Raw genomic sequence first — 16,130 nt, forward strand, 5'->3', positions numbered from 1 at the left:
ATACCTCCACGGGCTCTACTGGCTCTCGTCTCTCAAGGGGGCAAGCCACTCCTGAGGTATTGCTGCATCGATCTCCCTTCTCAACTCAACTCCTCTTTGGCAACCTGATGCACACTACAATACCTCGTCCACCCTCCTATACACCTCCCGCCATGTCCTGATGATAAGAGTCGGGGGGCCTGCCTCCCAACCAGCCCACTAGATGTAGCGCCGCTTGCCAATGTGTACCCCCTCCCATTCTTTGACGACCCAGGGGTTCCAAATCACTAGCTGGCGGCCTATCTCCTCCTGGCAACCTGGGGGGCTCTGAATTAGGGCCTTACAAAGGCCCTGCCACAAACGAAGCAAACTATGTAGGAAGGGGGATCTGAGGGGGGTGATCTCGATTGTCGTGCAAATCCATCTCAAGGACGGACTCCAATCACCGCCAAGTCTTGGTCTGCACTCTTGGAGACCCTCCTACAATAGGATCTTCTAGGTCTTTCCTCCTAGTGTGAGACCATGAGCTACTAGCTTGCCTAAGAGGGCCATACTCTGATACTGTGGATCGATGATCCCAAGCCCTCCCTCTGATGACCAATGCCAAATGATGGTCGCCATGGCCACCTTGGCCTAGGAGTCCCTGGAGCCATCTGACTCGGGCCAAAGCAAGTTCCGCACTAGGCGGCGAAGCTGAGCTACACAGGACGTGGAGAAGCACCAACATGAGGCAATGTACCAAGCTATCACTAGGAGGACCTAGTTAACCACTAGGGCTCGGCCTGCTAGGGAAAGGTGAGTAATGCTCCAATAGGTCAGCCTCCTCCGAATAGAATCAAGGACTGGAAGAAACTACTGGGTAGGAGTAATGTCAAGTCCCACCTAGAACCCTAGGTAACAGACGGTCTGCTGCCCTCTGCTCACCCATCTAAATCCCAAGTGGACGTCCCACTCCATGTTAGAGTCCGGGTCTATAAGGAAACCAACCGACTTTCGCCAGTTGATTTTTGCTCATGTTGCATTACAGAACACCTCGAGGGCTAGTCTCTCTCTCTCCAGCATCAACTCATCGTCCTCTACGTAAAGTATTGTATCATTTGCAGACTCTGAGTCTAACAGCTCCCTCTCCTCTCTCACTGGAAGTTAGAGGCTGCATAGCTCGCTCACACGTGACTTGAGGAAGTGAGGCATCGCCTCTGCAAAGAGTAAGAACAAGTAGGGGCCAAGGGGCAACCTTGCCGGAAGGATCTCTCTAGTCGAAATTCCTCCCCTCGCCTGCCACCTATGAGAACCTTGCTGGTGACCAATCTATACAGTGCGGAGACCCCATAGATCCATGACTGGGGGAAGCCCATCCTCACCATAGTGCCTCTAAGAAGTCCCAGTCCACCCTGTCATAGGCTTTCTCGAAATCCAAGAGTAGTATAGCCAATCCCTGACCACTATGTTGGGCCCACTCCGTCACCTCAAAGAAGGTGAAGACATCGTCTAGGATGCTCCAATCTTGGACAAAGCATGTCTGTGTGTCATGAATGATGTCTGGAAGCACAAGGCGGAGTCGCCTCTACCAATCATCTTTGCCAATGCCTTATAGGCCACTAACAACAAGGTGATCGGTCTCCACCGGGATAGCTCCAATTCTCTTTGTGAAGTCAAACCAGATGTGAACCTCTTGCAATTGATCAAATTATCTCCAAGAGTACACAAGGAATTTAAGAAGATCCTGCATATTGGGTATATTGTAGAACCTTTGGGCATAGCATGAGTAGGAGAAGACTGGTTTGATCATGCTGAAAAGAACTACCCTAGGGTTCCAACTTATGTGGATGGAATATTAGTGGAACATGCCATTGTAGACACTGGATCCTCTGTCAATATCATGAGTTCAGAGTTGATGGAGAGGTTGGGTCTAGGCATTCAGAAAGACAGCTCCACCCTTCTGAGAATGGCTGATGATAGTCTAAGACAACCAGAAGGTTGCGTTACTAAGGTCCATGTTACAGTTGCGAGTGTAGAATGTTTCTTGGACTTTAGGGTGATCAGATTTGCAGGACGTCCTAGCTATCGGGTTTTGCTAGGTAGGCCTTCGATCTTACGAATAGACTGTCAAGTCGATATACCCGCCGATCGAGTGGTTCTAGGTAGAGGTGCTAATCGAGTAGTAGTCGATGCTTATCCTGAATCTCCTCAAAGTGAGAGAGCTCATTTATCTTCTACTGAATTAGAGACAGTAGATGATCCATCTGGTAGTGAGACATCATCCAGTGATGAATCTAAAGAGGGATCCACTACATAGGATATTTATCAGATAACTCTAAATGAGCTCATAGAACTGCAAGATAGGATAAGAGATGCAGATGTGATTGAGTTGGATCTTGGCACGCCGAATGATTCGCGGCCAATTAAATTAGGTTCCATGCTCAGTTTAGCAGAAAGGGAGGACTATGTGTCCTTGATTCAAGAATTCCGTGATATCTTTGCTTGGAGTTATAATGAGCTGAGAGGCATTCCTCCCAGCCTGGCTGTTCATACTATTCCTGTAAAAGAAGGCAGTTGTCCTGTGCGTCAGAAAGTAAGGCATATGCCTTTTGAACTGAGGGACGGGTTGTTTGAGGAGTTACAGAAGCTAAGGAAAGCTGGTTTAATCTTTCTTGTACAACATACAGAATGGTGTTCACCAGTTATTATCGGGAAGAAGAAAAACAACCAGATCCGATTATGTGTGGATTTTAGAGAGCTGAATAAGCAGACAGTTAAAGATTACTACCCGTTGCAGTTTATTGACCAGATTTTGGATCAATTAGTGAGTAGGAAAATATATTCGTTCATGGATTGCTTTGCAGGATATAACCAGATGGCAATTGCAGAAGAGGACAAGTTGAAAACGACTTTTATTACGGTCTTTGGTAATTCTGCGTACCATGTGATGGCCTTTGGTTTGTGCAATGCACCTGGATTGTGGCAACGAACAACAGACAAGACCTTTGGTGACATCTCCCCAGATGAGTTGAAAGTATTTATTGATGACCTAGGAGTAGCCACTGTAAGGGAAAGGATGTTGATTATTTTGAGAAAGTGCTTTGAGCGCTGCAGACAATTTTGTATCGCTCTTAACCCACGGAAGTGTGTTTTTGGAGTACCTTATGGGTTATTGCTAGGCCATGTGGTCAGTTCAGTAGGGATCGCAATCGACCCTGAAAAGATCAAGGTTATAGTTACTATGAGTCCACCACGCACCCCAAAAGAGGTTCATAGTTTTTTGTCATCGATAGGGTACTATCAGAGGTTTATAAATGCCTTGGCAGAAAGAACGTCGCCATTAACGAATTTATTATCCTTTAGTTGTTTATTTGAGTGGAGCGACCCTTGTAAGGTAGCTTTCGAGGATGTAAAGCGGGAGCTAGTAAAAGCACCTAAAAGAGGTGAGATGTTCTACATATTTTCAGCAGCCACCATGCATAGTATTAGCTGCTGTTTAGTCCAAATCTAGGAGAAAAAATGGTATCATCCGATAGCTTTTGCTAGTCGAAAATTGGGCATTTCAGATATCAATTATACCTACATGGAGAAGTTGTGTCTTGCGATGGTCTTTGGGACTAAGAAATTCAAGCACTACATCCTCTATGAAAAGGTAGTGTTCTATACGAAGACGGAAGGACTTAGATTGCTTATGAACAAGCTGTAGCCACCTGATCGTTTGGCAAAGTGGTTAATCACTGCAGTGGTTAATCACTTTGCAGGAGTTCAATTATGAGATTAAGAGTAAGCCACCGAGGTTGCAGGGTATTGTGGAATGCCTTTTGGATTTCGGGGAGCTGAAAGAGACTTTGGTTGAAGGATGTGATATTGAGGCAATGTTTAAAATTGATACAACTTCTATCCCATCTTAGTATGCTGCTATTATGCATTATCTATCAACAGGAGAGACGGGAGCTGGTTTATCAAAGTCTGAAAAGAGGAAAATCAAACAACAGGCATTGAAGTTTTCCTTGATCGCAGAGACACTATATCGGCAGGGTGTTGATGATATTTACCCCGCCGATGTGTAATGCCTAACGAGGTTCCTTTCATCTTGGAAGAGTGCCATGACTCTGCATGTGGAGGGCACTTCGCTGGACGGTTGACGGCGCAGAAAGCTTTAAGAGCTGGATATTGGTGGCCGTCCATCTTCCAAGATTCTTTTGAGTATGTAAAGAGATGTGATACATGTCAAAAGCATGATAGTAGAGAGAATAGGAAACGTTCACTTATGCCCATCATGGCTATCCTTTCATTTGAGAAGTGGGGCATTGATTTTGTGGGTCCTATCACCCCGTCGTCTACTACCCAGAAGAGGTATATTATAGTAGCCATTGATTATTTTACAAAATGGCCAAAAGCGCGAGCGACGAGGCAGGACAATGCAAAAGACTGCAAGTTTTCTTTTAGAGCAGATTATCTGCCGTTTTGGTCCACCGAAAGAATTAGTGTCGGACCGTGGAACCCATTTTCTGAATAAAGTGATCAAAAGCTTGACTGAAGCTTGGAAAATCAAGCATAATAAAACGACCCTTATAATCCGCAAGCAAATGGGCAAGTTGAAAGTACTAATAAGCAGCTTGTGGAGATCTTGTCTAAAATAGTCTCCGAGAAGAAACGAGACTAGGACAGGAAGCTGTATGTGGCACTATGGGTGTACAATACCACGTTCAAGCGAGCTACCGGCCATACTCCATTTAAATTGGTTTATGGGGAAGAGTGTGTGTTACCCCTTGAAATCGAGTTGCCCACCATACGGTTTGCAATTAACCATTCTTTGGGAGATAAGGATTCCCTTTTTGAACGTTTCATGACCATAGCCCACCTGGATGAGCTGAAGTTGCAGAGCTTACTACACCAAGAGGTAGCTAAACGTCGGATGAAGCAATTGCATGACCTTAGAGCGAAGAAATATATAAAAAAGGGCAATTAGTTCTGTATTATGATGCGCATAGGGAGTTGTTTCCAGGGAAGTTGGAACCTAAATGGGATGGGCCCTACAAGATTGTCAGGTTAGGGAAGAATAGGTCTACGGCTCTACTAGTTGATCTGCAAGGAGTAAGGTTAATCTTAATAAGATTAAACCTTATTATTTCTAAGTATGCTAATACAGAGAAATGCATTGCAGGTCCATGCTGGGGATGATTTGAGACCTGCGAAAAAGCTTAAAGTCGGTTGATGGGTCGGTTAATTCCTTATTTGGAGCACCCATATCTGGAGCAGAGATACCATCAGGGGAAGCTTATCTGGTGGAGCAAAGGATACAAAGTGATTGAGCAAGAAGACGGAACCTTTGTGTGGGAGATCAAAGTCTTTTGCAATCACTGCTTACGACTGCTAACGAGTATCCTTGTTGAGTTCAATGAAGAGGTGGGATGGAGCCGTCAGTTCATCCTCTCAACATGCTAAACTTTGATTACCATAATTACGAATAGAGGAGTTCGTGATGGCCGACTGTGTAAACCCATTGTGGACGTACACATTATATTTTGATGGAGCATCCAGGGGCCCTAATAAAAAAGGGAGTGTTGGAGTAGTAATCTAAGATCCCCGACGAAAAGTTACGATGAAGGTAGCTGCTTATCTCGGGGTAGGATTCACTAACAATATGGTGGAGTATAAAGCCTTGATTATGGGACTGCATATTGCCAAACAAGGTGGTATTCGTCGATTGTTAGTAAAAGGGGATTCCCAGTTGATTCTGAATCAGCTAGATGGGACATACACAGTGCAGAATCCCATTCTTTGTATGTATCATCGAACTGCTATGACCCTACTTGAGGAGTTTAAGAGAGTGTCTTTTCAGCTGATTCCACGTTATTGGAATCAGTTTGCAGATTCATTGGCAAATCTTGCTTATGAAGAATACATTTTCTTCAATTGTGGTCCTAGTCTGGATATTGTTATCAATGATGAAACAAGACCCGGTCGCTTGTGGAGAATGTTATCAGAGCATGCAATATATGGTAGATGATGGTTGATATGGGTGATGCAAAGAGTAGCCGAGACCAATCTATCGTTATTATCTTGGACCCATAGGTTGATTAGACAACATATTATGCGTGCGCCTCTTGCTATATATGCAGGAGGGATGGGTCATAACCTTATGCATTTAGTTTAGGGCTACGAGCCCTGTGTTTTTCTCCTTGGGAAGGAGCTTATTATTGTATATCTGTGCTCTTTCAGGGAGGAATGTGTAGATGCTATTCTGTTTGATCTCATTAGGCCAAGAGGGCCAGTTTTGCGAGGTTTTACTATTTTATGTCATTAGGCCAAGAGGGCCAATCAAGTTTTGTAGTAAAGTGCTTTATTTCATTAGGCCAAGAGGGCCAGTTGTCTGTTTAGTGCAGGTACGGTTAATGGTTTCTTATTTTAGTTTTGTGCTAGACAGGTTCGGAAGAAGAGCTTGGAAGGAGCCTTTTGTTGCGTGGATGCTTCTCGTGGCCCTCTCCAGGTGATATCTTTCCTTTATGAGTAATGTGGTTTTTATGTTATACATGTCTATGTACCTATAGGGGATTTTTCGTTTCTTATTGGGGACCCAAGGCATGAAGTCCCGAGGTTTAGGTTCAGTATGTTTGAGGGAGGTTTGAGTGGTCGTTGCCTCTTGTAAAGACATTGTTAAGCATTGAAATACCTATTTTAGACGGAAGTCCTAGTGACCCTGTTCTGCTAGCCTGCTAGGCGGCTGTTCTAGGAGTTCTTGCTCAGTTGTGAGGCAGTTAGAGAAGCCTACCGAAGGAAAAAATAATGATAGTAGAAGGAAAAAACGTTGAATATCTTAAAGACAAAAAAAAATACAAAGGTGTGTAAAAAGGGGATCTAACCCCTATCAAAGAAAAGAAATGAAATGAAAATTTATAAGCAGTTGATCATCGCCTAGCGAAGGCCTAGTAGGTTCCTGGGAACGAGTCAGACCCGGGGCCGATGCCTTGTCTTCCTAGGGGTGGCGTCTTGCTAGAAGAAAAGAGGAAATTAAGGAAGGTTGGAGCGAAAATAAAAGCGAGCGTTAGAAAAGGATTAAGTGTCGCCTTGCGAGAGCTTGGTAGGTTCTTGGGTACCGAGACAGGACCTGAGGCCGATGCCCTATTCTCCTTGGGTCACTACGCTCAGCTCCCTCCTTTTTACATACCCAAGTATAGAAAATAAAAACCTAAAAGAAGAAATGTGCTATAAGAAAATACTTCTTGATCAAGCTATAGGAGTCCTCGTCTAGTAGGAGCTCCTGGTTGTGGTATCCTTAGTTAGGTAGGTAGTTCAGACCACCACTTAGGGCAACCTCTTTGATAGTTCTTTTTAGTTTGGCCGTATTGGAGCAGTTGGTTAATGACTACCTTTGAACTTTCTATCAGATTATGCTATGCCTACTCCTTGAGGATGTCATGCCTTGGTTTTGTCAGGGGGTAGGGTGAGCACTGTGCTATGTTTAGTATGTATTTATTTTGTACCAGCTTGATGCTTCCTTTGGTTGTTTCATGCATATCTATTGTGGGATTCGACGGGCTGAGTCGCCCTATCCCGTGGTCGCCAATGAGAGCGGAGTTTTGATGCCGAGAAGTACTTAAAAATAGCTAAAAATTACGAATATCAAGGGAAAAATATTCAACGTCGAAGGCGGTGGCTCCAGCTAGGACGATTTTAAGTGTCAAGTGCTTTAAAGGCGCTCGAGCGACACTTGTTGATTTTTGATAATTTTTCACACTGCCGTGCGGGTTGTCAAGAGTTACAGCCAATGCGGGATGTCAAGCCGGACGCTCAAAAATTTATAGCACTCGATTCGGACACCGGACGAGGAAATGGCCAACAAACGGTCAAGATATGAAAAGGTGGACATTTGAGAGGCCAAATTGGGTGTGCCCTTTGGGAGTTAGACCCCCCCCCCCCCCCCCTCCCCAAAAAAATTTTTATGCAACATTGATCAAAAAACGTGGAGAGAGAAGGAGAAGCATGGCATGAAGAATGCGTCCGAAAATTGCGTCAATATCTTGATGAGGAGAGTATGCAAGCTATGAAGAACCCATGTAACCGATGTTACCCCTGATCTTCTCCCTCTTGATGGATCTTATCGTCTATCTTCGCCCGTCCAATGATGGCCTGAATGAAGAGAGCCAATTCTAGTCTTTCTCTCTCCTCCCTCTCTCTCCCTTAAGGGATTGTTCTTGTGTGGATAAAGACAATGAAGAATGATGGAGGAAAGCTTGTCCAGATGAGATCGGATTGCTTCCGGATGAATGAAGACATGAAGAGTGATGTTCTTGAAGATGCTAAGCATTAAATGCATGTTGGAAATCAGTCCCGTATTCAAGACCAAGAAACCAAGACCTGAAAATAAGCGGTAATGCTATTTTTATGAAGAAAAATGATCTTTTTATCCTATTTGCTTTATGAAATCTTGCTTATATGGGATGAAAGTTCTTTATGATATTGTTTGCCATGAGTTTGATCAGTTTATGCTATTCTTGAAGATGCTGAGCATTAAATGCATACTAAAAATCAGTCCCGTAATCAAGACCAAGAAATCGAGACCTGAAAATAAGTGATAATGCTATTTTTATGAAGAAAAATGATCTTTTTATGCTATTTGCTTTATGAAATCTTGTTCATATGGGATGAAAGTTCTTTAAGATATTGTTTGCTATGAGTTTGATCAGTTTATGCTCTAAAAATCAGAAAATATAAGGCTACATGGCCGGAATTAGTGTTAAAATACATGAAAAACACGCGTTTTAAGGGTAAAATTGGATTTTTTGCTATATAAATGAGAAATATGATATGTCACACCAACTAAATCTGAGTTTTTGTTGTCAATAAACCTAAGGGCCACAACTCACAATCAACTTTCATTTTCAATCATTATTTATTAAAGAAAAATAGAGAAAATATCAAAAAATTAAAAAAAATTAAAATTAGAAAAAAATAGAAAATAGGCTGAGAAAAATTAGGGAAAATTATGTCTATGTTTGTGCAATGTATAACGATGACAAAGCACGAGGTTGGCCTTGGTTTGTCCCCGTTTCTATGTTTTGTGCGTATTTATCGTTCTTTTAAAAGGAAAAAATACATAGAAACCCTATCTAATTGATCAATGATGCAAAATACTAAAAGTTGGATGAAAAGGGACTGAAATACTAAAAGATAAAGAAAAGATTTGATTTATGCATTACACTTGGCATATAGGAAACGGTTTAAATAAAGAGGATGATAGCATGAGCATATGGCTCGGTGTCTCCTTTCAACGCAGTATGCGCTAGTGAAATTCATGAAAATAATGTTTTATGTACCATTCACGATGCTGATCTTTCTTTTATCTGAGCACATAGTCATACATGATTCGTATTAAGCATAATAATTAAAAGGTATCAGAAAAACCTCCTGGATGTATGGCACTTGTCTTCCTTAAGTTGTAACCAATGATGAGCGTGAGAGGACGTCCCAAGCTGTAGGTTAGTCGTTGGGTCCTAAAGGGAAATTATTGTGAGGAACGGTACATCCTGGAATGTAAAATATTGGTACCTTGAGAGGAGTTTGTGCTCGTTTGTATTATATGTTTAGCAGCGCATCAAAGGGCCAATCCCTACGATGTAGGAGAGCTGCAGTGGGGCTCCGACTATTAGTCGGTGGAGTGCCTCCTATATGTGTGTGTCACGAGGCGTTATGCCTATGTACTTTGGGTTCTCCCTCTGAGGAGTTTTAGAGAAACGTTGGACTATAAACTATAAATGCATAGATTAAGCTTTAGGGCAGTGTGTCCTTTAGCATTAGATTGACGCTCTTGGTCCGCGAGGCCGTGAGGGTGTTTGTGTGTCATGAGCATGAGGTCCGACTAGTACTATAGCCAGTGGCGGCCCATTTCAGGTCCCATCACAAGGCTAAGAGGCAACACTCTGTACACTGGTAGAAGCGAGCCACTTGAGCCACGGGCCACTCGATCACATCCATTGGAGCTCTCCACTGTGGAGGGGCTCGAACGATAATGCTCAGATGTGGAACCTCGGCCCCAACCCCCGGTAATGTCCATCATGCAACTTGGCCACTGCTGGGAGAAAAGTACAAGTCCACCTTCTTCCATCCACTGGAGATGTGGTCTGTCACCTGGCTCTTCACCTCCTCTATCTATGTCGTCGTTCAGTCTCTTGTGTGAGAGATCTGAAAGAAGAAGGCATAGTTGGGTCCATCCACAGTGGTGTTATTAAATAGACCTTACCACTCCTTGACTTGTGCACCACCAAGATTCCCACCTCCAAGGGTAGTGGGAACTCCCCGCGCTCCGCAACTCTTAGGTAAGACCATGGCCCACTACTCATGTGGTAGCAACTACGCTTATCTCAGGAAAGTGTGACAGGCGGCACGGATGGATGAGTTGGTGGCTGTATGGGGGGAGGAAGGGGGGCTCGACTACCGATGAGTGGAGGATGTCGGCGTATTGGCCTCCTCCCCTCCTGTGGGGGGAGGGGGGAAATGGATGAGAGGGAGGTCACTTGTACTGGGTGGGGATCGGGGGGATAGTCGGCGAGGGTGGTGGTGGGGTGGTCGGGGGCATCCGACAGGTGGGGACAGGGGGCGGGGATGTGGGCCCACAAGGGAGGTGGCTTGTGGTGCCTCCATGGGGGGGTGGATACGTAGAACTATGGTCCTGCCGAGTGAGGCAAGGAGGGGGGGAGGGGGGGGGTGTTTTGTCGGGGGGACGCATGCCCTCCTTCTCCCTGCTGTCGTGGCTATGTCTGAGGGGGTGGCTACCGTCCCCCTGCCGTCTTTCCCTCTGTCGTCTATGAACATGTGTAAAGCCATCCACATCCACCTGTGGGCTTGTCGACAAAGCCATGTTGGCTCTAAATCACATACAATCTGCTGCTTGATGCCCAAACTCATGGCAACATTGTCGGGGGGACGCATGCCCTCCTTCTCCTTGTTGTCGTGGCTGTGTTTGAGGGGGTGGCTACGGCCCCCCTGCTGTCTTCCCCTCTGTCGTCTATGAACCTGTATAAAGCCATCCACATCCACCTGTGGGCTTGTCAACAAAGCCATGTTGGCTCTAAATCACATGCAATCTGTTGCTTGATGCCCAAACTCATGGCAACACAGGCACTACCCTGCTGCCCGGTCACAATAACATGCTGTTGAAGGAGTGTCCACTTGCCTCAATCTCCAGAAACTGTGGTACATTCTTTGTCTCTTTCACTGCCACCCGTACCTTTGGGACTCCTGTTGCTGTCATTATGTCTGCGAAGGAGGCGGGAAGGACAATGCCGAAGAGTCATCTGAAATTCTCCATTAGCTGGCGATACTCTACCACCAGTCTAGGAAAGAGTAGGGCGACCGGATGTTTGAGGAACCTGTTGTGGAGCATGAATGCCTCCATTGTGAAGCCATTGTACTAGGGAACCATGTAGATGGCCTTCTTCGTGGAAGCATAGGGTGAACTAGCCACTAGCTCAAGGGCTGCGTCTACCAAGGTGAGCCATACCATGAAGATTCCTTGCCCCATGAGGACTGCCTCCACGATCCGCATAGTGCCAATGTGGAGTGTGGAGTGAAGCCAATCCCGAAGCTAAGTCTTGGATGGGGAGTGTCCTACAACATGACCAAAAATCGTTGTTTCTTTTAGCTCCAACTCTGTGGCATGGACTACTAAGAGTTGTTCCTCGAAGAGGACGACGCTTAAGGAGTTTGACTAGGGGTACTTGCAAAATGCGCCGATGTCTGTTGACCAGAGGTTTTCATTGCACGTCCCTACTGAGAAACGTGCCGATCACACTGCTAAATTGCTGGGGGGGGGGGGGGGGGGGGGGGGTTCTATTTTGTTTTCTAATGATGATGGAGGCACTTAGCACCATTAGAGATGTTTCCAGACTGAAATTGCGCAAGTGAGGGACCTAGAGCTGTCGGTTGAATGGGATAGGGGACAACGTGGGAGTGGGGGGGGGGGGGGGGGAGAGGGGGCGCTGGGCGTCAAATTGGGAAAGCACAAATGGGTCAAAATGGGGGGGGAAAGAATGTCAAGTTGGACGTCTGATTGGGGGACAACGCAGGATTGGGGGGCGTTGGGCGTCATAGCAAACCCAGGGCGAAGGGGGGTTGACCTGAAGAGGTTTTACTGGCGGAGCCATGGCAAGGGGGGTTGACAGGAGTGGGGCAGCGCTGTGGGAGGCAGCTCAATGGCACAACAGTCTGGCAACAGGGGAGAGAGATATAGCGCGTCACGACAGGGGATAGGCGAGCGAAGCGAGTGGGTTGTGGGCGGCGATGTGGCAAGTCAACGGGAGAGACAGGAGGTAGCGGGGGCACGGTGGCAAGTCAGTGATGACGGGCAACATAGCTTTAGTCAAGGCTGTTCTATATCAAGACCATGGAGTTATAGCCTATCAATGTAGCAACATATACTCTTTCCAATGAAACTTGCAAGATTATCTCCCAATATGGATCCTTTGTTTATTGGAATGCATCTCTTTTCTTTTGTTTTCTCTATTGGTTATTATCATTACTCCACTATTCACTTTATCCTTTAATGGGGCCACACCTAGGTTCTTGTATCAAACCAACCTAAAGAGGTCATTTCATTCATAAATACAAGCATTTATTGCTCCTCCAAAGGTCCTAGACAAATATTTTATGGCTTTAAAGTCAATACTCAAATGCCATTGCACTTTAGATGGCTCAAGGTCTTACACTTAGGTGCTCCTCTATCTTGTAATTCAACAATGCTTAGGGTTTCTATGTGATTGAGAATCTATAATGGAGAAAACTATGTTATATTCTCATTGCTATCATTAAGTACTTATGTTGCACTTATCCACCGTAGATCATTTCTCAACTAGACACTTAAAGCTTCACTCTAAAACTAAAATTCCATCGCATGTCATAGAGCTCTGTTCACGAGTGCAATGCTTGCTTGTTCCACTTTTTGATGCTTTGATATGTGTTGGCTACTCTTACTTAATTATGAAGGTAAGCATTCCCTTCGTGTTCTTTGGAGTCAATGTTATAATTATGTACCATCACCACTTGCTACCCCTAAGATCTACCTAAACATTATTATGCTTATTGGGAGAAAGCATGTGCATTGTTTTTCCTTGGCCTTTTCAAAAGTATTGAATTTGTGGCATGCTTATAGCTACCCAAAAGCTTCATAATTGTTAGATTTGTTATCTCTCTCCTTTGCAATTATGTGTGGTCATAAAAGAGTGAAAGCACATAAACGATGTTGACAAAGATTACCTACCACTAATTTATCAATTACTAGATATTCCTTCTTCTAATTAAAGCATTATGGCATGCTTCCACAACTTGATTTAGTTGATTTTGAAAATCCTTACTTGTCTCCTTTTACATATTCCGACATAGTGACCTTGTACTTGGATCCTTGATCATATTGATAATGTATTCTTTATTTTTGTATGCTATTCACATCTTAAAGTGTATATTTTTAAAGTGAATTCGTATTACACCTTTGAACTATTTGCTTGAAATTTCATATTTTTTAAACCTAAATCCAACCACATCATTGAGGCTCTCAACTTAGGAAGATGATCACTTTGTTAGCATTGCCCTTTAGGGCATATGCTATTACAATGATGCAATGATGAGGTGATGCCTACCCCAAAGAAAATTACCCACCACTTAAGTGGCCCACTTTTAGATTTGTTAAAAAATACTTTACTTTAAATATAATTTATTATTTTTGTAGCTTTTGCTTTCTTGGCAAAGAAAAGCCTTAAATAGGAGACAAAAGGCATGCTTCCTCTTCATCTCTCTCCTTCCCCATGCTATTGTCATTATAATTGAGACACATAAAGAGAGGAGGCAATCCCATAAGAAGCAATTTAATCCTTTGAAGTAGCAAATTTTATGTGCATGCCTATGTTTATGATGGTGCTTCTTCAACTTCCGTTGTTTTAAAGTAACGTTGGCTTCTCCCTCTTCCATCAGTAAGTTAGTCTCTAGCCTTTACATGACCAAAATTACAAATGGATTCCTTAGTAGATTGATGCCTTTAACTAAAACTTCAACAAAAACAATTTTCTTTATGCACAATAAGGATTTGATGTGTTGTTATGGTTAAAACACAAACAAATGATCTTCAACTCAAGCTTGAAAAGAAACAAGTTTTGTATCAAGAAAGAAGGATTTGCTATGTCCTTTTTAAAATTTTATCGATATGTAGAATGTCCATGTTTATCTACAATAATGCTTTTCATTTTATTAATGCAGATGGAGAGTTATGCTCTATAATTTTAAGGGGATGATTAAGTATGACAAAGACAATTCATCAAGGATGTTTAGTCTACAAAACATGTGTTATTGTCATTATTACTTTCAATAATAGAACAATGATGGCTCAAGCCCTTTGCTCAACCTCAATGTACAACGAAATGATATAAGATTATTAATATTTATCACTTTGACTTTTCACAAGCCCCCTCTCCCAAAAAAAGAGGCAATGCTCTTACACATGACCATGCACCCTTGTTTGTTGTTCTCCCTTGTAAGATTCTATGATCGCACCTTCAAAGATTTCAAGTCTATACCTACATCTATCAACTTGCTTGTAGTCTATATTTCTTCTCCCAAGGATGATGATTTTGATCAAGCATTTGTCTCATCATGTGAGTCTAGCTTCATATTGCCAATAAATGTAATCATGTTATAGTGTGAAATTCACATGGCTCCCTTATAAACAAACTTGCTAGATAAAGTCCTTTATCCTAGAGATCAATGTGTGTTTTCCCCCCATCTATTAACGTTTCGCCTTCAACTTGATAGGGAAGAGCCTTGATATGTTTCATCCACCACTATGTGAATATGACTCTTCCTTTTTATTAGAGATCCATGCATGATTTTAGGGCAGAAGTCAACACTATGACCAATAAAGATGCATTTTATGGCCTTATCATCAAGCTTGCCACATTGCTACCCTAAAGACATGAAATATCTATCTACACAAAATAAAAGGCATCAAAATATTCCATGAGGTGAAAAGTGCATCAATGATAAGAGACAAGCCCTAACCCTATTTCTTCTTGGGCCATGAAGCAATCTTGGAAACTTCTAGTTTTCAACCGAATGGGATAATATCGTCAACCTAGGATATCTAGCAAGACCAAACAACAACAATCTAGAGAGGAACCCTTATCGAACTAATGTAGAAAGCAAGAATGCCTTCATAACATTCCATTAGCATTACTCACAAAGCAAAGACTCTTAACATGTGTATATGTGAGATTTGAAATCTTAGGCTTGAAAGCCATGTTTTCCATGAGTTGGGTCAAAAAAGGCTAATCCAAATTATCAAAAGCTTTCTCTAAGTTTGATTGAACCATGACTTTTGTTTCAAATAATGCACTAAATCAACTCTCATCGAAACTTTTAGAAAAGTATGTAATATGTTCCTTGATGAACCCATATACAGGTAGGATGCTTATATGATCGATGAGTCAAACACTATTGCAAAAAATCTTGTACATGCCTCCCATCAATGAAATGGGCAACCATTGTTTGAAAGGAGATGGCACCTTGGATAATAATTTGATTATGCCTTAGTTCCAAGAATCAAGCACATAATCCCCAATCTCTAAAGTTCCAGACACATGGTTGTCAAATGTGACTTCAACAAATCTACATCTTGCAAAGAACTCCGCCATGATACCACCCCACCCACCACTCGTCTTTAGGTAAATGCACTAAGACATCTATCTCACCCTCATTAATATCTAATTGTAGAATCGCAAGCACATCAAGAAGTAGAATCAAAGACTCGAGGGAGACTTGATCTTTAACATGTTCATATATCTAACTGAGCCATTTCTCATGAACTATTATTTGTACATGCGCATAAGAGTTTGCAAATCCGAGACCATTTTAGTCAAATGGTACTTGTACCTTTACTCCCTTTTTTTTCATAATGGTAATTGTATTAACTATTGTGAACGTAGAACACAAGTCACAAAAGAACTATATATACAACAAAAAGATGAAAGAGGCAACAATATGCCAAGAAGCCAAATCATCCCTGCAAATGAGGCACGTTTGTAGTATGGTGCGTAACTACTAATATAGGAGACCAATATGATCATGCAGTCTAGAATGGGAATAAAAATGAACACCTTCCAAATAGTCCAATGATGCCAAGAAGCCTT

Source organism: Lygodium microphyllum, chromosome 21 (assembly GCF_053477565.2).
Source record: "Lygodium microphyllum isolate KBCC chromosome 21, Lygodium_microphyllum_v1.1.10, whole genome shotgun sequence".
In the NCBI taxonomy this organism is placed as follows: domain Eukaryota; kingdom Viridiplantae; phylum Streptophyta; class Polypodiopsida; order Schizaeales; family Lygodiaceae; genus Lygodium; species Lygodium microphyllum.